The sequence below is a fragment of the Scyliorhinus torazame genome, chromosome 13 (genome assembly GCF_047496885.1).
Source record: "Scyliorhinus torazame isolate Kashiwa2021f chromosome 13, sScyTor2.1, whole genome shotgun sequence".
In the NCBI taxonomy this organism is placed as follows: domain Eukaryota; kingdom Metazoa; phylum Chordata; class Chondrichthyes; order Carcharhiniformes; family Scyliorhinidae; genus Scyliorhinus; species Scyliorhinus torazame.
In genome coordinates, this window is record NC_092719.1 from 185,477,633 (window position 1) to 185,504,020 (window position 26,388).

General features: G+C 50.9%; 1 long non-coding RNA gene across 2 annotated transcripts; it reads left to right on the forward strand.

The window, feature by feature from the left end:
* Positions 1 to 8: 8 nt before the first annotated feature.
* On the forward strand, positions 9 to 18,432 carry LOC140388427 (uncharacterized). 2 transcript variants are annotated; one of them, XR_011934184.1, is made up of 2 exons: positions 9 to 129; positions 17,090 to 18,432. It is a non-coding gene; the product is annotated as an uncharacterized lncRNA (long non-coding RNA). The 2 variants fall into 2 exon arrangements; XR_011934185.1 differs by lacking the exon at positions 9 to 129 and adding an exon at positions 13,077 to 13,129.
* Positions 18,433 to 26,388: the final 7,956 nt, after the last annotated feature.

The window sequence follows — 26,388 nt, forward strand, 5'->3', positions numbered from 1 at the left end:
TCTGATTGGGCGCCTTGACTGCCACTCCTCCTCACCAAGTCCCGCCCTCCGCCGCCGGACCAATCAGACGTCACATTCTCCGCAGTTGCGCAGTGCTGCGGCCTGGCTGCTTTTCAAGTCCTTTTTCAGGTGCGTTTTGCTCCTTTGATGATTCTGGCAGCGGTGTCGTTGTTCTTTTTTCTTCTTTTAAGCGAGAAATCCAACCGATTGCACGTCGGAATTATAAGCACGTTACTTTGTGCTTATCTCTAAATTAACTCAAATTATTATGTGTATGGTCTGCTGGGACTTGTAGTTTCTGACTGAGTGACAAATCCACATGGAACTGAGCCCAGATTTTCCCAATCCACCACGCCCAATTTCCGCAATACTCTCAAGGCCGGGGCTTTTTTTTGGTGGAGGGGTGGGAAGAAAGGAGATATGGGGTTAGAGGACGGGGCATCGTTGCACCAGGACCGCTGATGATATTCAGCTTGCATTTGAAGTCTATCCCTTTTGAAATATGCTTCCATTTTATATTATTATTGACAATTGATTAGGAAAATAGACCGCATTTTCGGGACATAATGGAAAATTGCTCAGTTTAGGAGTTTTTACTGTTACATGTTTCTTTTAGTGAAGGTTGGTAAAATGTATGGACATATCAGTGGGCTTTTGGTAAAGTACACCATCCTAACATTACTTCGTTTTGATATCTTCCACTACTGCAGTGTTAAAGATTAGCAATTCATCTACACTGCCCCTTCTGACTCGAGATTTTCACTATCCTGTATGTGACTTGCTTCAATTTAGGACCGACAAAATATGACATAATTCAGAATGCAAATCAAATTTATTTGGTTGCTGTCCAACAATCTGGCTTTAGCTAACTACAGATCTGTTTGTCTGGTTCACATGAAATCTTGCATTGTCTCCATCTAGTTTTCTGCTATTAAATGCATTATCTACACTGGTGTAAAAGTTAAGTTCTGAGATCTAAAGTTTTCATAAAACTGCAAATCTTAAACTGGTACTTATAATGCATTTCTTTGGAAGCATTCCAACAACAGCTGACATTGATATAGTACCTTTAATGTAGTAAAACGTTGAGAGGCACTTCACAGGAAAATAATCAGTCAAGAAGGAGATTAAAAAAACATGTCAAAATAGGTTTTAAGGACTGATGTAAAGTATGAGAATGGGGATGGTAACATAATGGGAAAATAAATTGATTAGTAATCTATAGAGACCCGGAAAATAATCTGAAGGTGTGAGTTCTAAATCCCACCATGAAAGAATTTAAATTCAGTTAATTAAATAGGTCTGGAATTGGACAAAATGCTGGTATCAGTAGTGGCAGTCATGTAACCACCAGATTGTTGTGAAATCCACCCGGTTCATAATGACCCTTTTTCGGGGAGGAAACTTGCCATCATTACGTGACCTGCAGGATTTCTTCCACTATCCTTTCTATCTCCGCATGAATCAAAATAAACTCCCCACTGCCTTTAGTGCCTCCCATACCGTACCTGCCGAGATCTCCCCCGCATCATTAATCTCCACATATCCCCGGATGGCCTTCCTCACCCACTCACACACCTCTTCCTCCACCAACAGTCCTACGCCCAGCCTCCATTGCAGGCACTGGGCCCTCCCTTTGCTCACCCATAGGACCACCCAGTGCGGGGCATGATCCAACACCACTATTGCCGAGTACTTGACATCAACCACCCCCGCCAGCAACGTCTTATCGAACACAAAAAAGTCCATTATGGGGTTCATCTTGTGCCCATGGGGAAGAATAAGAATTCTTTCACCCTTGGTCTCCCAAATCTCCACCGATTTGCCCCCCATGTGCTCCATGAACCCCCTTAGCTCCTTTAGTGTTGCCGACACCCTCTCCGAACTCGAGCACGACCGGTCCAGTATCAGATCTAGAACCGCATTAAAATCCCACCCCCGCCCCATAATTAACCGATGGGAGTCCAGGTCGGGGATCCTCCCCAGCACCCACCTCATAAATTCAACGTTGTCTCAGTTCGGAGCATAAATGTTCACTAATACCTCCGGCATCCCCTCCCGTTTCCCAATCACCATAACATACTTCCTCCCAGAGTCCGCCACTATGTTTCCCACTTCAAAGGCCACCCGCTTATTAATCAAAATTGTCACCCCCTTCGTTTAGAATCCAAACCCGAGTGAAATACTTGACCTACCCATTCCTTCAGTCTAGTCTGGTCCCCCACCTCAGGTGAGTCTCCTGTAGCATAGCCACATCCGCCTTCAATCTTTTAAAAAATATATATTTATTCAAATTTTTCAACAAACCCCCCCCATCCCCAACAAAAAGAAAGAAACAAGAACACAACAATCAGAAATTATACATTGGATTTCCCCCATATACAATAACCCCCCATATAACATTTAAAAACACAAATAGGGAGAAAAAAAACACCTTCACCCAAACACCACACCAAGAGAACCCCCCCCCCCCCCCCCCCCGCCCTTAGGCTGCTGCTGCTGACCTCCTAACGCTCCGCAAGATCGTCTAGGAACGGTTGCCACCGCCTGAGGAACCCTTGCACAGACTCTCGCAAGGCAAACTTTATCCTCTCCAGCTTGATGAACCCTGCCATCTCATTGATCCAAGCTTCCACATTAGGGGGCTTCGCATCTTTCCATTGTAGCAAAATCCTCCGCCAACCTACCAGGGACGCAAAGGCCAAAATACCGGTCTCTTTCGCCTCCTGCACTCCCGGCTCGTCCGATACCCCAAATAATGGCAATCCCCAGCTCGGCTTGACCCAGGCGTTCACCACCTTGGACATAGTCCTCGCAAAACCCCTCCAAAACCCATCTAACGCCGGGCACGACCAGAACATATGGACGTGATTTGCCGGGCTCCCCGAGCACCTACCACATCTGTCCTCCACCCCAAAGAACCTACTCAACCACGCCCCTGTCATATACGCTCTGTGAGTAACTTTGAACTGTATTAGGCTGAGCCTGGCGCAAGAGGAGGAAGAATTAACCCTATTCAGGGCATCAGCCCACAGACCCTCATCTATCTCCTCCCCAAACTCCTCCTCCCACTTGCCCTTTAACTCCTCCACCGAGGCCTCCTCCTTTCTTCAGCTCCTGGTAAATCGCCGAAACCTTGCCTTCTCCAACCCACACACCCGAAATCACCCTGTCCTGAATCCCACGTGCCGGAAGCAGCGGGAATTCCCTCACCTGCCGCCTCACAAACACCCTCACTTGCATGTACCTGAAAGCGTTTCCCGGGGGTAGCCCAAATTTCTCCTCCAGCGCCCCTAGGCTCGCAAACGTCCCATCGATGAACAGGTCCCCCATTCTTCTAATCCCTGCCCGATGCCAGCTCCGAAACCCCCCATCCATCCTTCCCGGGACAAACCGATGATTCTCCCGAATCGGGGACCAAACCGAGGCTCCCACCTCGCCCCTGTGTCGCCTCCACTGCCCCAAGATCTTCAGCGTCGCCGCCACCACCGGACTCGTGTGTACCTTGTCGGCGAGAGCAGCGGCGGTGCTGTCACCAGCGCCCTCAGGCTCGTGCCCACACAGGACGCCATCTCTAGCCTCTTCCACGCCGCCCCTTCTCCCTCCATTACCCACTTACGAATCATCGCCACATTGGCTGCCCAATAAAAACAACAAAAATTCGGCAGCGCCAGCCCCCCCCCTGTCCCTGCTACGCTGCAGAAACACTCTCTTCACCCTCGGGGTCTTATTCGCCCACACAAATCCCATGATGCTCCTGCTTACCCGTTTGAAAAAGACCTTGGGGATCAGAATGGGAAGGCACTGAAATACAAAGAGAAACCTCAGGAGGACCGTCATTTTAACTGACTGCACCCTACCCGCCAGTGAGAGTGGCAACATATCCCATCTTTTAAAATCCTCCTCCATCTGCTCCACCAACCGCGTCAAATTGAGCTTGTGCAGGGCCCCCCAATTCCTATCCCTAGGTACCGAAAGCTCCTTTCCGCCCTCTTCAGCAGTAGCTCGTCTATCCTACCTTCCCTGGTCCCCTGAATGCACCACAAAGAGCTCACTCTTCCCCACGTTGAGTTTATACCCCGAAAAGTCCCCAAACTCCCTAAGGATCCGCATGACCTCCGCCATCCCCTCCACTGGATCCGCCACATACAACAACAGGTCGTCGGCATATAACGAACGACACCCGGTGTTCCTCCCCCCCCTGGACCAGTCCCCTCCATTTCCTGGACTCCCTCTGTGCCATGGCCAACGGCTCAATTGACAGTGCAAACAACAAGGGGGATAAGGGGCACCCCTGCCTCGTCCCCCGGTACAGCCAAAAGTACTCCGACCTCCGCCGGTTCGTAGCTACACTCGCCATTGGGGCTCTATATAGCAGCCTGACCCAACTAATGAACCCCTCCCCGAACCCAAACCTCCGCAACACTTCCCAAAGATACTCCCACTCCACCCGATCAAAGGCCTTCTCCGCGTCCATAGGTGCCACTACCTCCGCTTCCCCCTCCACCGAGGGCATCATAATCACATTGAGGAGCCTCCGCACATTTGTGTTTAGCTGCCTACCCTTCACAAATCCCATCTGGTCCTCATGAATCACCCCCGGGACACAGTCCTCAATTCTCGTAGCCAGCACCTTCGCCAGCAACTTAGCGTCAACATTGAGGAGCGAGATCAGTCTATACGACCCACATTGCAATGGATCCTTGTCCCGCTTCAGGATCAAAGAAATCAGCGCCCTGGACATTGTCGGGGGCAAGGTCCCCCCTCCCTCACCTTGTTAAAAGTCCTCACTAGCAACGGGCCCAGCAGGTCCAGTATTTCCTGTAGGATTCAACCGGGAACGCATCCGGCCCCGGATCCTTCCCCGCCTGCATGCTCCGCAATCCTTTAACCAGCTCCTCCAGCCCAATCGGCGCCCCCAAACCAGCCACCTCCTCCTCCTCCACCCTCGGAAACCTCAGCTGATCTGGGAATCGTCACATCCCCTCCTCCCCCGCTGGGGGCTCAGACCTGTACAGATCCCCGTAGAAGTCCCCAAATACCTTGTTTATTCTCACCGCACTCCGCGCCATATTCCCCCCTCTATCCTTAACTCCACCAATCTCCCTCGCTGCCTCCCTTTTACGAAGCTGATGTGCCAGCATCCGACTCGTCTTCTCCCCAGACTCATACGTCGCCCCCTGCGCTTTCCTCCACTGTGCCTCTGCTTTCCATGTGGTCAACAGGTCGAATTCCGTCTGGAGGTTCCGTCGCTCCCTAAGTAGCCCCTCTTCGGGGGCCTCTGCATACCTCCTGTCTGCCCTTGGAATCTCCCCCACCAACCTCTCCCTCTCCCTCCCCTCTCTCTTCTCCCTGTGGGCCCTAATGGAGATTAGCTGTTTCCTGACCACCGCCTTCAACGCCTCCCAGACTACCCCCACCTGCACCTCCCCGTTGTCGTTGGCCTCCAAATAGCTTTCAATACACCCCCACACCCGTCCGCACACCTCCCCATCCGCCATCAGTCCCACATCGAGGCGCCACAGCGGGCGCTGGTCCCTCTCCTCCCCCAACTCCAGCTCCACCCAATGCGCGGCGTGGTCTGAGATGGCTATGGCCGAATATTCCGTTCCCTCCGCTTTCGGGATTAACGCCCTACTCAAATCTATCCGGGAGTAGGCCCTATGGACGTGGGAAAAGAAGGAAAATTCCCTGGCCAGCGGCCTGGCAAACCTCCATGGATCCACTCCCCCCATCTGGTCCATAAACCCCCTGAGCACTTTGGCCGCAGCCGGCCTCTTACCCGTCCTGGACCTAGAACGGTCCAGTGCTGGGTCCAGCACCGTGTTGAAGTCCCCCCCCATTTTCAAGCTTCCTACCTCCAGATCCGGAATCCGACCCAGCATGCGTTTCATAAATTTGGCATCATCCCAATTCGGGGCATATATATTCACCAGTACCACCCGCACCCCCTGCAACCTACCACTCACCATCACATATCGACCTCCATTATCCACTACAATATTCAGTGCCTCGAACGACATCCTTTCCCCACCAGTATTGCAACCCCTCTCTTCTTCGCATCCAGCCCTGAATGAAAGACCTGCCCTACCCATCCCTTTCTCAGCCTAACCTGATCTGCCACCTTCAGATGTGTCTCCTGGAGCATAACCACGTCTGCCTTCAGTCCCTTTAAGTGCGCGAACACCTGGGCACTCTTGACCGGCCCGTTCAGGCCCCTCACATTCCAAGTTATCAGCTGGATCGGGGGGCTACTCGCCCCCCCCCCCCCTCCCCTTGCCGACTAGCCATCTCCTTTTCTAGGCCATACACGTGCCCGCGCCTCCGGCACCCTCCAGTCCCTCAGGCGGCGGACCCCCGCCCCGACTACCTCTCCTACTTCCAGCTCCCTTTTGGCCAATGCAGCAGCAACCCAGTTCGCCCCCCGCTAGATCCTCATCTAGCCAATTTGCTCCCCCCATGACACTCCCATAAGTCAGCTGACTCCTGCTGACCCCGACCTCTCCCGCCATTCCATCGACCCCCCAGTGTGAGAATCCCCCCACCCCTTGGCAGTCAGTGTGCGCTCCTCTCCAGCACCGCCCTTCCCCCCGGCCCCGCCCACATCCTTCCCTAACGCGGGAAAAAGCCCGCGGTTTCCTGAGCCGGCCCCGCATCCTCTGGCGCAGCTCCTTTTCGTGGCTTTACCCCAACTCTCCATCCCCGGGCCTCCACCCCCCCTTTTCCTCCGAGGGGCCCTTACCCTCCAACACCCGACGCCCACACTCACCCACAACCCCCACATCAAATCCATTCACCCATCCCCACCCAGCACTCAAACAAAAAGAACATTCCCCAAACATGGTAAACACCATGGGGCTGGTTTAGCACACTGGGCTAAATCGCTGGCTTTTAAAGCAGGCCAGCAGCACGGTTCAATTCCCATACCAGCCTCCCCGAACAGGCGCCGGAATGTGGCGACTAGGGGCTTTTCACAGTAACTTCATTGAAGCTTACTTGTGACAATAAGCGATTTTCATTTTTTCAGTAAACATCCCCCCACGACAAACCCTCAATTTGAGTCCAACTTTTCAGTCTGTATAACGTTCCATGCCTCATCAGGCGTTTCAAAATAGCGGTGCCGATCTTGGAACATGACCCACAATCACGCTGGCTGCAGCATCCCAAACTTCAACCCCTTCCGATGGAGCACCGCCTTAGCCCGGTTGAAACCAGCCCAGTTCTTAGTCACCTCCGCACTCCAGTCCTGATAAATTCAGATCTCCGTGTTCTCCCACGTGCTGCTCCGCTCTTTTTTGGCCCATCTCAGGACACACTCTCTGTCCATAAGGTGGTGGAACCTCACCACTACAGCCCTTGGCGGCTCGTTGGCTTTGGGTCTCCTTGCCAGGACCCGAATAGCCCCATCCAGCTTCAGGGGCCTCGGGAAAGCTCTCGCGCCCATCAGCGAATTGAGCATCGTGCTCATATATGCCCCGGCATCGGGCCCTTCCACTCCTTCAGGGAGACCCAGAATCCGAAGATTCTTCCTCCACGACCTATTTTCCAGGTCCTTAAATTTTTCCACCCACCTCTTGTGCAGCGCCTCGTGCGCCTCCACCTTCACCTTCACCGCCAGGCCCAAGATCTTGTCCTCGTTCTCCAAAGCTTTTTGCCGCACCTCCCGGATCGCTGCCCCTTGGGCCTTCTGGGTCTCCACAAACTTCTCAATCGCCGCCTTCATTGGTGCCAGCATTTCTGTCTTCAGGGGTGAAATTCTCCGGTATCGACGCGATGTCCGCCGACTGGCGCCCAAAATGGTGCAAATCAGTCGGGCATCGCGCCGCCCCAAAGGTGCGGAATGCTCCGCATCTTTGGGGGCCGAGCCCCAACCTTAAGGGGCTAGGCCCGCGCCGGACGAATTTCCGCCCCGCCAGCTGGCGGAAAAGGCCTTTGGTGCCCCGCCGGCTGGCGCGGAAATGACATCTCCGGGCGGCGCATGCGCGGGAGCGTTAGCGGCCGCTGACGGCATTCCCGCGCATGCGCAGTGGAGGGAGTCTCTTCCACCTCCGCCATGATGGAGACCGTGGCGAAGGCGGAAGGGAAAGAGTGCCCCCACGGCACAGGCCCGCCCGCGGATCGGTGGGCCCCGATTGCGGGCCAGGCCACCGTGGGGGCACCCCTCGGGGCCAGATCGCCCCGCGCCCCCCCCCCAGGACCCCGGAGCCCACCCGTGCCGCCTTGTCCCGCCGCTAAGGTAGGTGGTATAATCTACGCCGGCGGGACAGGCATTTTAGCGGCGGGATGGGCCGGAGAATCGCGGGGGGGGGGGCCCGCCAACCGGCGCGCCGCGATTTCCACCCCCGGAGAATATCTGGTGCCGGAGAATTCGGCAACTGGCGGGGGCGGGATTCACGCCAGCCCCCGGCGATTCTCCGACCCGGCGGGGGGTCGGAGAGTCTCGCCCCAGCTCCTCAAAGCAGCGTTTAAGAAACTCCTGCTGCTCCTTCGACCACTGCGCCCACGCTGCTTGGTCTCCACCCGCCACCATCTTGCTTTTCCTCCCTCGCACTTTTCGCTGCACCAGGATCACTTTTTTAGCCGCTCCACTCCTGGTCCAATCCATATAATGTCGGGGGGACCTTGCTGTCACCTTCCCACACTGGAAGCCGTCGAACAATTACATTTGGGGCCCCTCTGAAGAGCCCAAAAGTCCGTTCCCGGCAGGAGCTGCCGAACGTGCGACCTACCTAGGCATAGCCGCAACCGGAAGTCGCCTTCAATCTTTTTAAATGTGCGAGCACACAGGCCCTCTTGACCGGCCCATTCAACCCTTGCACGTTCCACATGATCAGCCTGGTCGGGGGTCCCTACCCCTCTTCCCCCGCTGATCAACCATAGCCCCTCTTGTGCCAGCCTCCATCTCACGTCCGACACCTCCTCAGGCCTGTCCTCGGGCGCCCACCGTTATCGATCCTCCTCCTATTACCTTTTAGAAGCCTTACCCCTGTCAGCAGTATGCTCCCCCCACTCCCCGCCAAGTCTCCAAAACAACCCCTACCCTACCCCACCCCCCAACCTTCTGCTCACCTCCCACTGCGCTTCTGTGAACTAGCCCGCCCAGCTAGCTTGGCAGCCCCTGCCCATGGCACCTACCATCCTATCCCCCACTGATTGATCTCCCCTCCCCGTCCAACCAACCCAATAGTGCAAACAAAATCAGCACTCCCCCCAAGCCCAATCAAAGAGAACAACCCCCCTCCTTCCAACAAAGAACAGCAACAAACCTGAAGCAAAACAATGGCCCCAAACACAGATTAAACACAGCGTCAAAGCATCTCCAGCAAAGTTCAATGTTCTCCTTCTCCTGCCAGTCCATTGCCTTTGATAAACTCCATCGCCTCCTCCGATGTCCCGAAGTATTGTTCCCGGCCTCCATAGGTCACCCACAAATGTGCCGGGTACAGCATCCTGAAGTTCACCCCCTTGAAGAGGGCCGCCTTGGCCTTATTGAAGTTCACTCTCTTCTTGGCCAGCTCTGCACCCAGGTCCTGGTATACTCGAAGTTCACTGCCCTCACAGGTGCAACGTCTGGGCTACCTGGCCCAGCTCAAGATCCATCTCCACGTGTGTCGCAGATGCCGCACCAGCTTTTGCAATCTGTTCCCCTCTTTTGCGATCGCTCCTGGTCCTCAGCTCCATGCACCAGTTGGCCACTCTCTTCTACTAGCACATTTTATCCTCCTCACATCCACCCGTTAACCAGGGAAAAGGTCCGAAAAAAACCACCATGAGTGGGAGCCACCAAATGTGCGACTACTCACACCGTGGCCACCATGTCTCTCAGACTTACAGAGCCTTTAATTAAGTTCCTCATAAGTGTCTGTTAGCTCAAGTCAAAGCTTATGGAAGTGAAGGTAAATTGTTGGCCTTGTTAGGAAATTGGGTGAGGAGACAGTAACAATAATGGGCATATACTCTAATTGGCTAGATGTGACTGGTGGTCTGTTTTGGGGCCTTAATAATTCACCATTTAATAACTTAGATAATTGGATAGAAAGCCACATGCACAATGTGTAACAGACTGCTTCATGATACAAAGATAGGCAGCATTTTAAGCAGTCTCGGTAGAAAAGCAGAAAATTACAGGGAGGTGTCGATATATTAAGTGAATGAGAAGAACTGTGGTAAATGAATTTCAATAGATGCAAACAATTTGATTGAATTATGGAAGTGAACCAATAAAATAAATAGAAATAACCTACTTTTATTAGTTGACCAGCCTGGGATAAGAGAGCATTGTTTAAAAATTAGAACAAGATCATTCAGGGGTGAAATTGGGAATTATTTTTACACATAAAATATGATAAAAGCTTGGAACTTGCTATCTTAATCAATTGTTACTTTTAATTCTTGAGATTTATACATTTTTGTATTAAGGGATATGGGACAATGGTAGGTATGTAGTTAGGTCTCAGATCAGCCATATTCTCAATGAATGGAGCAACAGGCTCAAGGGGCTAAATGGCCTACTCCTATTCCTGTGTTTGCCGCAAGAATTCCTTAAGTCAGTGTTCCAGGCCCAGCCATCTTGAGCTGCTTCACCAATCACCTTCCCTCCATCATAAGGTCACAGGTGCTGCAAGTGTTCAGTTTCATTCACAATTTCTCAGATAGTGAAGCAGTCTGTTCCTGTATACAAGGCCCGGACAACATTCAGGGTAGGGTTGATAAGTGGCAAGTAACACTCTCACCTCGCAAGTGCTAGCTGGCCTAGATTTCAGATTTTATTTTAGAAGGATTTAGTGTGCCTCCTAAACTTGACCATTTTCTACTAATGAAGTCATTCACATTGATGCTAGTAACCTTTTTTACAACAAGTAAACTTAATATAGTACCATGAAGTAGTAGCAACAGATGATGTTAATAGAAGGGAGTACCTCAATTAATTAATAAATTAGTTGGATTTCTATAATTTTCTTTTTCCACTTCTGTGTAAGGATTAAAAATGCTGTCACAGTCTGGAGAACATAAAAAGAATCTGAATTATCCATGGGACACTCGTATCAAGGACACACTGACTTTGACTTAGTTTGATCAATGAGTTGCCTGTAAGCCTTAAAATAGGGGATACACCTTGAAGCAAACCATTGCCTTAAGTTTAAGGCAATTGGCTTAAACCAATTAAATTATTCCTCACAACAACCAATTAGCCATTTCCAGCAATGTGGGCTAAAGTGGGTGACAATACTTTTTTTTCAGATATAACTTGGAGTTACTGGAACCATTTTGTTATGTAAACCAAGTGATGGGAAACCAGTTTAAATCTTTTGGGAAAGAGGTGACATTCCTGACAGCGCAGAGATCATGCGTGCCACACTGGGATCAGGGACAGAGTTGAACGCCTGTCAGCGTGGATCCCAGATAGCAAAGTTGCCATTGGAGGCAGCAGCAGATAGCTGTCGATGCGAAGAATAGAGATAATTAATTTCATCGGGGACAAAGGAAGTTTCCTGTGAGCACTGTGATCGAGTATGTTTTCTTTTTATGAGTTAATTGATGACCCTTCGGTTAGATGACAAGTGTATTGTTCTACTTTATGTTCAATAAACTTTGGTATGATTTGCTCAATCAGTGTCTGAGTCTTTGATGTTTATACCTCTGTTAAACTCAACTAAATCTGTTGCCTCACGGCGCCGAGGTCCCAGATTCAATCCTGTGGAGTTTGCACATTCTCCCTGTGATTGCGTGGATTTTCCCCCACAACCCAAAGATGTGCAGGGTAGGTGGATTGGCCACGCTAAATTGCCCCTTAATTGGAAATAATGGATTGGGTACACTAAATTTATAAGGAACAAAAAAAACTCAACTAAATCAAATTTAAATTTATCAAATACCCTTTTGTAAAACTTATTTAAATGCCAGGCCAAGACCATCTTCAACAGAAGAGGGTTGTCATCAAATCTCCCACCATCATTCTGGGCATTACCATTGGCCAGAATGTATTTAGTTTAGCCACATCTGCAAGGTCAGATCAGAAGTGGATACGCTGCAGCGAGTGATTCACCTCCTGACTCCCAGAACCTTTCCACCACCTAAAAGACACAGCGCTGCACTATTGAACTCTATGGGAGCCGTTTTGGTGTCAAATGGCATCTGTGCTGTCCATGCACATTTCTGGGTGGCCTGTATGAAAGGCATCTGGTGAGGGCATTAGCAGGGCACACCAAATATATGTAGAATAGGCAGAAACGTACACAGAATCCATAACTCCAGCATGCCAACAATTTGATTGCACTGTCATTTTGACCTCACCACTCTATCTAAGGAGGAAGTAGTGCTGCACATGGCTTTGATGGTGTGCTCAGATCCCTTGCAGTCACAACTTGCTCCTAGTCCTGAGTGTTATAGTTCTTCTTGGGCTGCAGCATTACAAGGAGTTGGGGCAGAGACAGCAAAGAGAACATACAACAGAATAATTAATCCTTATTAGTGCCACAAGTAGGCTTACATTACACTGCAATTAACTTGCTGTGAAAATCCCCTAGTCGACACACTCCGGCGCCTGTTCGGGTACACTGAGGGAGAATTCAGAATGTCCAATTCACCTAACAAGCACGTCATGCGGAACTTGTGGGAGGAAGCCAGAGCACCCGGAGAAAACCCATGCAGACACGGGGAGAACATGTCGACTCCGCACAGACAGTGACCCAAGCTGGAATCGAACCTGGGACCCTGGAGCTGTGAAGCAATTGTGCTATCCACAAGGCTACTGTGCTGCTATTAATATGCCGCTATTAATACCTGCTTTAGACTTAATATCATCATTACCACTCCCTCTGTCTTGTATCCATGACATCTTTGTCACTTAATCTCTTGAACTCCAGCCTATACTTGACCTATTTTGTTACACCTGTCACACTCTCCCCCCCCCTTCCCCCCACACTCTTCAACAGCCTAAAACTAATCACATTTCCAACTCTCTTCAGTTCTAAAGGAGAATCGCACAGGCTAAAAACATTAACTCTGTTTCTTTCTCTACAGATGCTGTCAGACCTCCTGGGTTTTTCCTGTTTTTATTATGGAAATTCTTTGGTCTTTGAAAGTAGAAAGGCACAGGGTAGAGTTGTATTGAAGGGGGTTGTGGGAAGTAAGTGGTGCATGCTGATTCTTGTAACAAATTTCTGATTTTATGATTCATATGTTTTAGGAATTCAACATTTAGTTAATCTCTCATTCTCTATGATATGAAATGCAAAATAAATAAAATTGCCTGGTTTTGGGACGCCGGAAAAAATCCCTAAGGCAATTACAATTTAAAGGATGGCCTTCGTACACTTAAAAGTTAGATGTGTGAAAACGATAAACAACAGGTTGCCGTCTATTCATTTTGTTATGGAGCTAGCGAGTCTGGTAAGATTGCAGTTGTCCATCTAAGATATACAAATTATTCATGTGGATCCCAGAATCAAACGGATGTTATTTCATTATTTCATTATTTGTTTTTGGGGAAAAAAGGGCAGCACGGTAGCATAGTGGTTAGCACAATTGCTTCACCGCTCCAGTGTCCCAGGTTCGATTCCCGGCTTGGGTCACTGTCTGTGCGGAGTCTGCACGTTCTCCCCTTGTGTGCGTGGGTTTCCTCCGGGTCCTCCGGTTTCCTCCCACAGCCCAAAGATGTGCAGGTTAGGTGGATTGGCCATGCTAAATTGCCCTTAGTGTCCAAAATTGCCCTTAGTATTGGGTGGGGTTACTGGGTTATGGGGATAGGGTGGGGGGGTGGGCTTGGGTAGGGTGCTCTTTCCAAGAGCCGGTGCAGACTCGATGGGCCGAATGGCCTCCTTCTGCACTGTAAATTCTATGATTCTATGATATGATTCTATTGAAGGTAAAATTAATTGGTTTGAATCTTTATCAGAGACATCCCAAGGGTGCCTCTTTGCTGCGGGGATAGATTACAGGGAGGTTTCTTTTTATATTCTGTTCTTACCTGTGTTCTCTCAAAAAATACAGGCAGTTACAATTTGGATTAACCTGGAAACAGCATTGAGACAAGCAGAGAGATAGAGAGAGGAACTGTAGACCATGAATAGAGGGCTACCAGAAACCACAGGTGTTTTCTGATGTTGAGTCTCTTAGCAAGAGTGCAATGCGGCCCATGCTTGAGCTGAGGAGTCCATAATCATGAGTTGCTGAAGGAGAATTGGAGGGTAACCTAGCTGGATGTTCATGCAACAAACCCAAGGAATTTCATACATTGGAGAATAGTAGGGATGTTGAGGAGAATCAAAGTGAATTCCTGAGAGCTGTGGCACACCTTGGTTTGGTCCCAGGAGAAGTGAAGGAACCCTTAAGATCCCATAAAGCATAGATAAATCTTGGGTGGCAGCAGAGTGGGGACCATCCTGTTGAGTGTTTTGTTTAAAGTCTTTACAAAGTATGGGCCCAGATCATCTGGTCTCAATCAGAGATTGGACATACACTGGGGACGGCACATGGGGCAGGGTTAGCACTGCTGTCTCACGGTGCTGAGGACCTGGGTTCAATCCCAGCCCCAGGTCAATATCCGTGTGGAGTTTGCACATTCTCCCCGTGCCTGCATGGATCTCACCCCCACAACCAAAAGATGTGCAGGGTAGGTGGATTGGTCGCATTAAAATGCCCCTCAATTGGGAAAAAAAACCAGGGCAGCACAGTGGCGCAGTGGCTGCCTCACGACACTGAGGTCCCAGGTTCGATCCCGGCTCTGGGTCACTGTCTGTGTGGAGTTTGCACATTCTCCCCATGTTTGTGTGGGTTTCGCCCCCACTACCCAAAGATGTGCGGGGTAGGTGGATTTGCCATGCTAAATTGCCCCTTAAATGGAAAAAATGAATTGGACACTAAAAATTTATAAAAATTAAAAAAATAATTGCCCAGGAAGTTTGAACTGCAGATGGGTAGTTCATGTTAGTGAGTCCGAAAAGTTCCAACTTGCTTATTTGGATAGTTACCCAGGAATATTAGACAGAAAATCCTCGTTCAAATAGAACGGCACGATGGTATAGTGGTTGCACTGGGGTCCACTGTTACCTCACCGCGCCAGGGACCTGGGTTCGATTCCGACCAAGGATGATTGTGTGGAGTTTGCATGATCTCCCTGTGTCTGCGTGGGTTTCCTCCAGGCACTCCGGTTTCCTCCCACAGTCCAAAGATGTGCAGGCTCAGTGAATTGGCCATGCTAAATTCCCCTAAGTTTCCAAAAGAATAGATGGGTTATGGGGATAGGGTGTGGGCCTGGGAAGGTAGCTCTTATGTAGGGTTGGTGCAGACATGATGGGCCAAATGGCCTCCTGCATTGCAGGGATTCTATGAACTCCCGGGAAACTATACAACTGACATTTCAGGACCCCTGACTACCCTCCCTGATCACCCGACTTCCCCAACTCCCTTCTGACCACACCTGACTAGCCCCCACCACCCAACCTCCCGTCTGACCTGATCTGACTAGCCCTCACTAACCTGACCTGGAACTCCATGGTCACCAATGTCTTCTTTTTTTTCTTAAAAATTTAAGAGTACCCAATTCATTTTTACAATTAAGGGGCAATTTAGAGTTGCCAATCCACCTAACCTGCACATCTTTTGGGTTGTGGGGGCGAAACCCACGCAGACAGGGGGAGAACGTGCAAACTCCACATGGACAGTGACCCAGAGCCGCGAACCTGGGACCTCGACGCCGTGAGACATCAGGGCTAACCCACTGCGCCACCGTGCTGCACTTACCAATGTCTTCTGAGGGCATGTAACTCGAAGGAGGAGGAAGCTGTCCTTTTAAACCTTCACAATGGAAGCTGGTTGCATCACTAGACCTGGATGGATTCAAAGCTGCACCACCATATATGTCAGATTCATGGTGCACAAAAGTTCCTGCTCGCTCCAAGAGTATGATAAGCTGGGAAGAATTGGAAAATTAAGAACAAGAGAAATACAGAAATGAAGTAATAACATATAGAGAGATTTTTTTTCTGAAAAACAAAGTAAAATTAGATTAAAGAAGACTCACTCGCCAATTAATTTGTTTTTCAAAGCTTTCATAACATTAAATAAAAGTTACAAGAGTATAGGTAAGTGACTCCAACCCTAACGGGGGAGCTCGTAGTCCTCAAGAAGCACGGGGAAAACAATCATCCCCACACCATGGGCGGGATTCTCCCGCAACTGGCCGGATGGCCCGGCGCCAAGAGCAGCGGGGACCACTCCGGCGTCGAGCCGACCGGAAGGTGCGGAATCCTTCGCACTTCCAGGGGCCAGGCTGGCGCTGGAGGGGTTGGCGCCGCGCCAACCGGTGCCGAAGGGCCGACGCAAGTTGGCGCAGACCGGCCGGCATGGTCCTGCGCATGCGCAGGAGGGTTCTCCGCGCCGGCCATGGCAGAGCCATACTAAGGCCGGCGGGGAAGGAAAGAGTGCCCCTACGGCACAGGCCCGCCCGCAGATCGGTGGGCCCCGATCGCGGGCCAGGCCACCGTGGGGGCCCCCCTGGGGCCGGATCGAACCGCACCCCCCCCGAAGACTCACCTAGCCGGCCTACATGCCAGGTCCTGCCGTGATGGACCATCTCCATTTCACGCCGGCGGGACTGGCCGAAAACGGGCGGACGCTCGGCCATCAGGGCCCGGAGAATGGTTGGGGGGGGCTGCTGCCAACGGCTCCTGACCGACGCGGTGTGATCCACACCCGAAAACCGGCGCCGGAGAATTCGGCAGCCGGCGGTGGGGCGGGTTTCACGCCGCCCCCCGGGGATTCTCCGACCCGGCGGGGGGGTCGGAGTATCCCGCCCCATATGTCCCGTCCTGGTTATTACAGAAACATTATAAGAACCAGCCGAGACTGGTGTAGTGAGGATTCCCCCACAATAGTGTGTCCCCCACCCCACATTTAATATACAAGATTTAAAAGGCAGGGTGTGATTTTAAAACAACAGCTAATTGTACGGTGAAGGCTATATGAACTAACCCTTTTTGCATATCTGAGCACAGGGAGATATTGTACCACCACATCATGATGAGAATAAACTCCATGGGAATCACTTATTCCATTGACGAGCCGCACTGTGTGTTTGCACCCGCAGGTGGCGCCGCCCAGGTGGAGGGGGAATCGAACTGGTGGATATCCACAAACGGGAGATGGCTTACAGGTTATGGAAGATACAAAGGTAACCTGATACAATACATTAACCAGTTCTCTTCCCAAATTCCCCCTCTACCCGAACACCTGACTGAAATATGGAGGGAACTGGAGAAGGTGCAGAGGGATTATTACACATTGCAATAGAAAAGAAAGGACACAGATGAAGATATAGACCAAATGGATACAACCACTTCCTTAGAGGACCTCTGAAATTGGGGCCTCAATGTGCAGATCCATCCATGGATAAGGATTATCCCCCATGGCTTGGTAGTGGCCTAGTTGGTAATGTTGCTATACCTGACATGCCTCATGTGTAACCTGAGGAGACCGAGGATTATGGGCTGCACGGTGGCACAGTGGTTAGCACTGCTGCATCACAGCTCCAGGGTTCTGGGTTCAATTCCGGCCTCAGGTTACTGTCTGTATGGAGTTTGCACTTTCTCCGCGTGTCTGTGTGGGTTTCCTCCGGGTGCTACGGTTTCCTCCCACAGTCCAAAGATGTGCAGATTAGGTGGATTGACCATGCTAAATTGCCTCTTTGTGTGCAAAAAGGTTAAGTGCGGTTACTGGCTTACGGGCCTAGGGTGGAGGCATGGACTTAAGTAGGGTGCTCTTTCCAACGGCTGGTGCAGACTTGATGGGCCGAATGGCCTCCTTCTGCACTGTAAATTCTATGATTCTACGTCTCTGACACTGGCCACAATTCTGAAGAGCGTAAAAGAGAAACCTTTAAAGATTGGGTACACGTGAGGAGGATGAGTGTAGTTTGCCAGCTTAGATAGGGGCAATGTAGCATATTAGTGCTCATCAGGACAGCTCCAGCTTGGATATATCGGCTAGCAATAAAGTGCAGCGTAAAATAGCGTAGGACTGCGATATGACCACCTCACCAAGCAGCTGACCACTGAAAAGGGGTATGTATAGAATCATGGCTTGGAACCCAGCTGGTTTACTCTGCCACCTGGGGGGGATCATTTGGGGGAAAGAAAGGCTTAAAAACAATTAACTGGAAACTAAAAAACAAAACTTGCTGGTGATGTGATTTACTGGTTAATGTTTTTGAATGGAAACAAGGGTGCTGGACAGTATCTTAGCTGATAACAATAAATAAGTGATAACAAACGCACAATGGAAGGTTATATGTAAATAAGTGAGCGATAATCAACACAGATACACATGTCTTTTACTCTATAAAATGCCTGTGATCACTTGTATCTGTGGACCATTGACTTTGGGTTCAGTGCCCTCAATATATGTTGAATAAACCAGCTTTACTCTTCCGGACTCCATGTGGTGATTGAAATATTTCACAATAGTGACTATACATTGCTGTGCACTCACTGTCGGTCAAGATAACCTTCAACTTTGGCAGCGCATTGGATCAGCCATCTTTTATGCAAGCCACACAATTTTCCTTTTTATTGATTTCAATGGCTGTCTTTCGCTTTTTAAAAATAATAATAATCACTTATTGTCACAAGTAGGCTTCAATGAAGTTACTGTGAAAAGCCCCTAGTCGCCACATTCCGGTGCCTGTTCGGGGAGGCCAGTACGGGAATTGAACCCGCGCTGCTGGCGTTGTTCTGCATTACAAGCCAGCTGTTTAGCCCACTGTGCTAAACCAGCCCCTAATATAAAGATTGTGTAACTAACAAAGGGTGAATTTTTTTTTCAAGTATGGCATTTAGTGTATGAATCTAGAGTTTGTGATATGGGCAGCACGGTAGCACAGTGGTTAGCACTGTTGCTTGCCAGGGTCCCGTGAGTTCGATTTCTGCTTGGGTCACTGTCTGTGCGGAGACTGCATGTTCTCCCCATGTCTGCGTGGGTTTCCTCTGGGTGCTCTGGTTTCCTCCCACAAGTCCCAAAAGAAGAGCTTGTTAGGTGAATTGGACATTCTGAATTCTCCCTCAGTGTACCTGAACAGGTGCTGGAATGTGGCGACTAGGGGATTTTCACAGTAACTTCATGGCAGTTTTAATGTAAGCTTACTTGTGACAATAATAAAGATTCTTATTATAGTTGCAAATTCTTTATTTAGTGATATACAGGCAGATAGTGGCTGTAGAAAATTGAGACATTTTCACTTAGCTGATTAAATTTGTAAATGCATTTCCCTGAACATGATATTTCGTCAATCAGTAATTTTGTTTTGTGAATGGGACTTCTGAAACATTTAGCATGCTTTGCTAAACAGCAAAATAAAACTATGGTTGAATTTTCACTCCTGAATCTGGTTTGGAGAGTCGGGAATTTTCCTGTCTCAGGAGGAAGTGACCCAGACAGTCGTATTTTAATTTAGTTTGGGGGGGAGGTGAATGGGTGATAACTGAAGTTGTTCCTGACCCTGAAAACAATTTGGAAGTAGCCAGAATGGCTGTCAGGTGCAGAGGCTGGCCTTGGTGCTCTGGGACTTAGTCCCAGCTTTAAAAAACCCAATAAAACTAAAAACAGCCTTCAACCCTTACACTCCCCATTCCTCATCCATGCCAACTCATGCCATCCACACCCCCCCATGATCTCTCATATTCTCCATGACAAACCATGCTCCTCTACACTCTTCCGTGGTCCTTTCTAACCCCTGTGCCAAGTTAGTGCCAACCCATGTCCCTAAGCACCACCCTTTTGCCTTACACCCTCCGTGCCAAATCATCCAGTATCCACCATGGGCAGCCCTCAAGAGCCATTCTAGAGATCAGAGAAAATAAATTTTTGAGTGTTTATTGCAAACTTTGGGCGTGTTTCAACCACCGCGTTGCACCAGGTGCTGATGCAGGATGCCAGGTGAATCGCAGGAGACCAAAATCGAGTTTTGTGCTGGGTGCGATTCATTATGCAATTCTCCCGGCCCGCACCCGATGGTGAGTTCCAGATCACACCTAAAAATGGCATGAAGGTCATTAACCCTAATTTGAATTTTCAATCTCATTAGTGAGATTGTGTGATTAGTGATCATTAGTGGCCTCCCAAGAGTCAGCCGACTCCCCAGCGAGACGTCACGCGGATGTCGTTTAGTACTCCTTTACAAAAATGGGAACCTAGCGCAATGGCCACTGACGGAAAGGGAGTACCCCATTCCGCTTATTAGCATGCAGCCCAAGGGCACCGGAACTACTAACCCAGTGTTTGTGGGAGGAGCGGCGGGGGGCAACAGGGCGATTGGTTTTGTTCAGGAGGCTGGAGGGGACAAGGTCGGGGTCGCCCCTGGGCTGGGGGGGGGTGAAGAGCTTTGCATCTGTGAGGCCTCCAAGCCATCTTCAACTTATAACAGGGGCAACCACAACTGCAGCCTGTCCTACCAAAAACGTCCAGGATAGAGACCTGCTGCAGCTTATCTCCTGAAAGTCAATTTCACTCCCTTTGACTGTGAGTGACCTCTGGCATCACAACTGAAGGCTATTTCAAAGGGGATATTAGCCTAGTTAGTTGTGAGAGCGCTTCATGCTACTGAACTCTCAAGTGCTTCCTCGAAGGAACAGGTGCCCTGTCTGAGAGGATGTTTGGTAGATTGGATGTACTGCATGAACAATGTGCCTGCACTTTAGGATTGTCAGCACCATAGAGGCAGCTGCCAAAAATCAAACACTAAAGAACAGGGCTTCACCACTGAGGACCCTCTCACAGCCAAAGGATGCCTGGATAAGCAGAGGGCAGCACAATCTCCCTAATGTTGCTGGCAGAGGTTTGGGATCTAGGGGCTCCTGATCTGGCTGGGAGTGAGTATGCAGAGAGAGGTTTGCCAGCACAACTGGCTCGCTGGGTAGTACTCTGAGAGAAGGCGGGCCAGTCATGGTGAGAGTGGAAGAGGCTTGGGGAATTTGAAAGTCCAAGGATGGAAGCCCGAACTGATTGTCGGTGTCTCTCTTCCAATTCCTTCCAAATACAAATATGTTTGCTGGTGTGGATCCCGCTGAGGCCTCCCTCACTGTGCTTGTCACAGCCTAGGCAGGCAGGTGCCAAAAACAGTGTCAAGGGTGGCAAGCTGTAGGCGTCACCACATGTGGACGGGGCCGCTGCACACGCTGAAGACCCGGCCGTCCATCAGGCTAAGCAGGGAACCATAAGGGGAGGCCAGGAACAGCCCAAGGCTTCCAGGAGTTGTTGGTCCTTCCATGAGCTGACAGACACCATATGCTGCTGAAGAGTGCTTCTCGGGGCAGCACGGTGGCGCAGTGGGTAGCACTGCAGTCTCACGGCACCGAGGTCCAAGGTTCGATCCCGGCTCTGGGTCACTGGCCGTGTGGAGTTTGCACATTCTCCCCGCGTTTGCGTGCATTTCGCCCCCACAACACAAAGATGTGCAGAATAGGTGGATTGGCCATGATAAATGGCCCTTTAATTGGAAAAAATGAATTGGGTACTCTAAATTTATTTTTAAAATGAAAACAAAAGAGTGCGTCTCAACAAAGGGAGAGTGCGGCACCTGTGCCACCCCATAGAGGAAGAGCACACCTACACCTGATGACCGTGAACATCACTGAAGCCCTAAATTTCAATGCCACCGGTCTCGCGCTCGAGCGGGGACCTGTATGACATATCACAATCTTCAGCCCACAGGTGCATCCGGGAGGTGACAGATGCTCGGTATGCCCAGGCATCTTCGACCTGGACCAGGCCCATCAAGATGCCCGGGTTGCCGGATTTGTCACTGTCGCCAGGATGCCCCAGGTCCAGACGGCCATCATCGATGGCATGCATATTGTCCTGTGAGCACCAGGGCACCAGGGAGTGTCCTATATTAACAGGAAGGGGTTCACTCCCTGAATGTTTAGATCACGTGTGACAACTGCCTGAGGATCATGTACGTGTGTACCCGCTACCCTGGAAGTGTGCATGACAGCGACATCCTAGGGCACTTGGAGATCCTTGGTGTCTTTGAGGATCACCCCAGGATGATTGGTTGGATCATGGGGGACAAGGGATATCCGCTGAGGTCATGGTTGATGACACCAGTGCAGAGGCCTGAGACCGAAGTGATGACCGGTTCCAATGAGGCCCACCCATGGTATCATTGGTGGTGCATCGTGCTGCTCAAAAGTGCGGTTTCGCTGTCTGGACTGCTCTGGTGGGGCTCTACAGTACAGCCCACAGCGGGCCTCCCACTTTGTGATGGTCTGCTACGCCCTCACCCAATCTGATACATGCTGGAGGAAGAACATAAGGCCTCTTCTAAGGAGCAGGCAGACTAGGAGGGGCTGTAGAATGAATCCAGGAAGGAGCCGGAGGATGGAGGACAGGTGGCGGCAAGAGTCCAAAATGCCAGGAGGACCAAGGAGGCCCTCATCATCTTCAGATTCTGCTGAGCTGAGGCTGTGTCCGTCAGCTCAACACTCTTCACCCTATCACACAGCCCCCTCCCCGACCACCCTGTTTCCCCCTCCAAGGGCTGATGTAACATCAATCCTGGGTGATGGGCCTGTATTCGCTCTGTCAGCGGTTCACTATTCAAGGCAGGAGAGTGATGACCAGTGGCTGTGAGGAAAGCTGTACTGCTCCCCAGGATCTGAATAATTCTGACTCCAGTCTTTCTGCTGACAGTGCGCTCCCACCCATCCACTCTATCCATGCCCCTCATAACCTCTATCAGGTCACACCTCAACCTCCGTCTTTCTTATTTTATTTAAAAAAAAAGAAATTTAGAGTACCCAATTAATTTTTACCAATTAAGGGGCAATTTAGCGTGGCCAATCCACCTGCCCTGCACATCTTTTGCGTTGTGGGGACCAAACCCACAAAAACACAGGGAGAATGTGCAAACGCCACATGGACAGTGACCCAGGGCTGGGATCGAATCTGGGACCTCGCCCTGTGAGGCAGCAGGGCTAACCACGGTGCCAACGTGCTGCACAACCTCTCCACATAGCTAACACCCTCCAGACTAGGCAACATCCTAGTAAACTACTCTGCACCCTCTCCAAAGTTTCCACATCCTTCTGGTAGTGTGGCAACCAGAATTGTGCGCAATATTCCAAGTGCGGCCGAACCAAGGTTCTATACAACTGTGGCATGAATTGCCAGTTTTTATACTCGATGCCCCGTCCAATGAAGGAAAGCATTCTATATGCTTTCTTGATTACCTTGTCTACTTGTGTGCCACCTTCAAAGAGCTGTGGACATGCACGCCTAGATCTCTCTGACTTTCTATATTCCTAAGAGTTTTGCCATTTACGGTATATTTCCCATCTGTGTTGGACCTACCAAAATGCATTACCTCCCATTTGTCTGGATTAAACTCTATTTTTTAAAAAATATACATATTTAAGAATTTTTTAACAACATTTTTCACCCTGACAAACAAAGCCCCCCCCCCCCCCGTAACAAAAAGAAAGAAAGCTCACATAGCAAGACATGAACATGGTAAATCGATATGATACAGAGCTTTGTACATTGGATTCCTCCCGTACATGTCAGTTTTCCGGTTCATTCATGTATTTTCTTGCTCGAATGCCCCCCAAATAAACCCCCCTTCCCCCTCCCTCCCTCCTCCCCCCCCACGAAAGATATTCCCCCCCCTCGCCCCCCGCCCCCCCCTCCCCCCCTGGGTTGCTGCTGCTGCTGACCGACCTTCATCTAACTCTCCGCGAGATAGTCTAGGAACGGTTGCCACCGCCTGTAGAACCCCTGCGCAGACCCTCTCAAGGCAAACTTTATCCTCTCCAACTTGATATCCCTGCCATATCATTTATCCAGGCCTCCACGCCAGGGGGGCTTCGCCTCCTTCCACATCAGCAAGATCCTTCGCCGGGCTACTAGGAACGCAAAGGCCGGAATGCCGGCCTCTTTCACCTCCTGCACTCCCGGCTCGTCCACTACTCCAAATACTGCTAGCCCCCAGCTTGGCTTGACCCGGACTTTCACCACCTTAGATACTGTTCCCGCCACTCCCCTCCAGAACCCCTCCAGTGCCGGGCATGACCAAAACATATGGACATGGTTTGCCGGACTTCCTGAGCACCTCCCACATCTGTCCTCCACCGCAAAGAACCTACTCAGCCTCGCCCCCGTCATCTGCGCTCTATGAACCACCTTAAATTGTATCAGGCTAAGCCTGGCACATGAAGAAGAGGAATTAACCCTACTTAGGGCATCAGCCCATAGCCCCTCCTCAATCTCCTCCCCCAACTCCTCCTCCCATTTACCCTTCAGCTCCTCTACCAACGCCTCCCCCTCTTTCATCTCCTGGTATATCGCCGACACCTTGCCCTCTCCGACCCATACACCCGAAATCGCCCTATCTTGAATCTGCTGTGCTGGGAGCAACGGGAATTCCCTCACCTGTCGCCTCACAAACGCCCTCACTTGCATGTACCTGAAAGCATTTCCCGGGGGTAGCCCAAACTTCTCCTCCAGTGCCCCTCGCTCGCAAACGTCCCATCAATGAACAGGTCCCCCATTCTTCTAATCCCTGCCTGATACCAGCTCTGAAACCCCCCGTCCATCCTCCCTGGGACAAACCGATGGTTATCCCTGATCGGGGACCACACCGAGGCTCCCACTGCACCCCTGTGCCATCTCCACTGGCCCCAGATCTTTAGCGTTGCCGCCACCACCGGACTCGTGGTGTACCTTGTCGGCGAGAGCGGCAGCGGTGCCGTCACCAGCGCCCCCAGGCTCGTTCCTTTGCAGGACGCCATCTCCAACCTCTTCCATGCCGCCCCCTCACCCTCCATCCCCCACTTACGGATCATCGCCACATTGGCTGCCCACTAGTAGCCACCCAGATTCGGCAACGCCAAACCTCCTCTGTCCCTACAGCGCTCCAGAAACCCCCTCCTTACCCTCGGGGTCTTATTCGCCCACAGAAACCCCATAATGCTCCTGCCTACCCTCCTGCCTACAGGCCTTGGTGATCACGATTGGAAGGCACTGGAACACAAAAAGAAACCTCGGGAGGACCACCATTTTGACCGAATGCACTCTACCCGCTAGCGAGAGCGCCAACATGTCCCATCGTTTGAAGTCCTCCTCCATCTGCTCCACCAGCCTCGTCAAATTAAGTTTATGTAGGGCCCCCCAACTCCTAGCTATTTGGATCCCCAAGTACCGAAAGCTCCTTTCCGCCCTCCTCAACGGTAGATCGTCTATCCCCCTTTCCTGGTCTCCTGACTGTACTACAAAGAGCTCACTCTTCCCTGCATTGAGCTTATAGCCCGAAAAATCCCCAAACTCCCTTAGAGTCTGCATGACCTCCACCATCCCCTCCACTGGATCCGCCACATACAACAACAGGTCGTCTGCGTAAAGCAGCACTCGATGCTCCTCTCCCCCTCGGACCACCCCCCTCCATTTCCTAGACTCCCTTAATGATATGGCCAAGGTTCAATTGCTAATGCAAACAACAGGGGGGACAGGGGGGTCCCTTGATACAGCCGGAAATACTCCGACCTCCGCCGATTCGTAACCACACTCGCCACCGGGGCTCTATATAGGAGCTTAACCCAGCTAATAAACCCTCCCCCGAACCCAAACCTCCGCAGCACTTCCCAAAGGTACTCCCACTCTACTCGGTCAAAGGCCTCCGCGTCCATAGCCGCCACTATCTCCACCTCTCCCTCCACCGATGGCATCATTATCACGTTTAGGAGCCGCCGCACATCGGTGTTTAGCTGCCTGCCCTTTACAAATCCCGTCTGGTCCTCGTGAATCACCCCCGGGACACAGTCCTCGATCCTCGTAGCCAGCACTTTTGCCAGCAACTTAGCATCCACGTTGAGGAGCAGTGGGTCCTTATCCCGCTTTAGGATCAAAGAGATCGTCGCCTCAGACATTGTCGGGGGCAGGGTCCCTCCCTCCCTTGCCTCATTAAAAGTCCTCACCAGCAACGGGGCTAACAGGTCTATGTACTTCCTATAGAACTCAACCGGGAACCCATCCGGTCCCGGGGCCTTCCCTGCCTGCATACTCCCCAGACCTTTAATCAGCTCCTCCAACCCAATTGGTGCCCCCAAACCAGCCACCTCCTGCACCTCCACCCTCGGGAACCTCAGTTGGTCCAAGAATCGTCGCATCCCCTCTTCCCCCGCTGGGGGCTGGGATCTGTACAGCGCCTCATAGAAGGCCTTGAATGCCTCGTTTACTTTCATCGCACTCCGCACCGTAGCTCCCCTTCCATCCTTGACTCCACCTATCTCCCTCGCTGCCATCCTCTTAAGGAGCTGGTGTGCCAGCATCCGGCTCGCCTTCTCCCCATACTCATACGTCGCCCACTGCGCTTTCCTCCACTGTGCCTCTGCTTTCCCT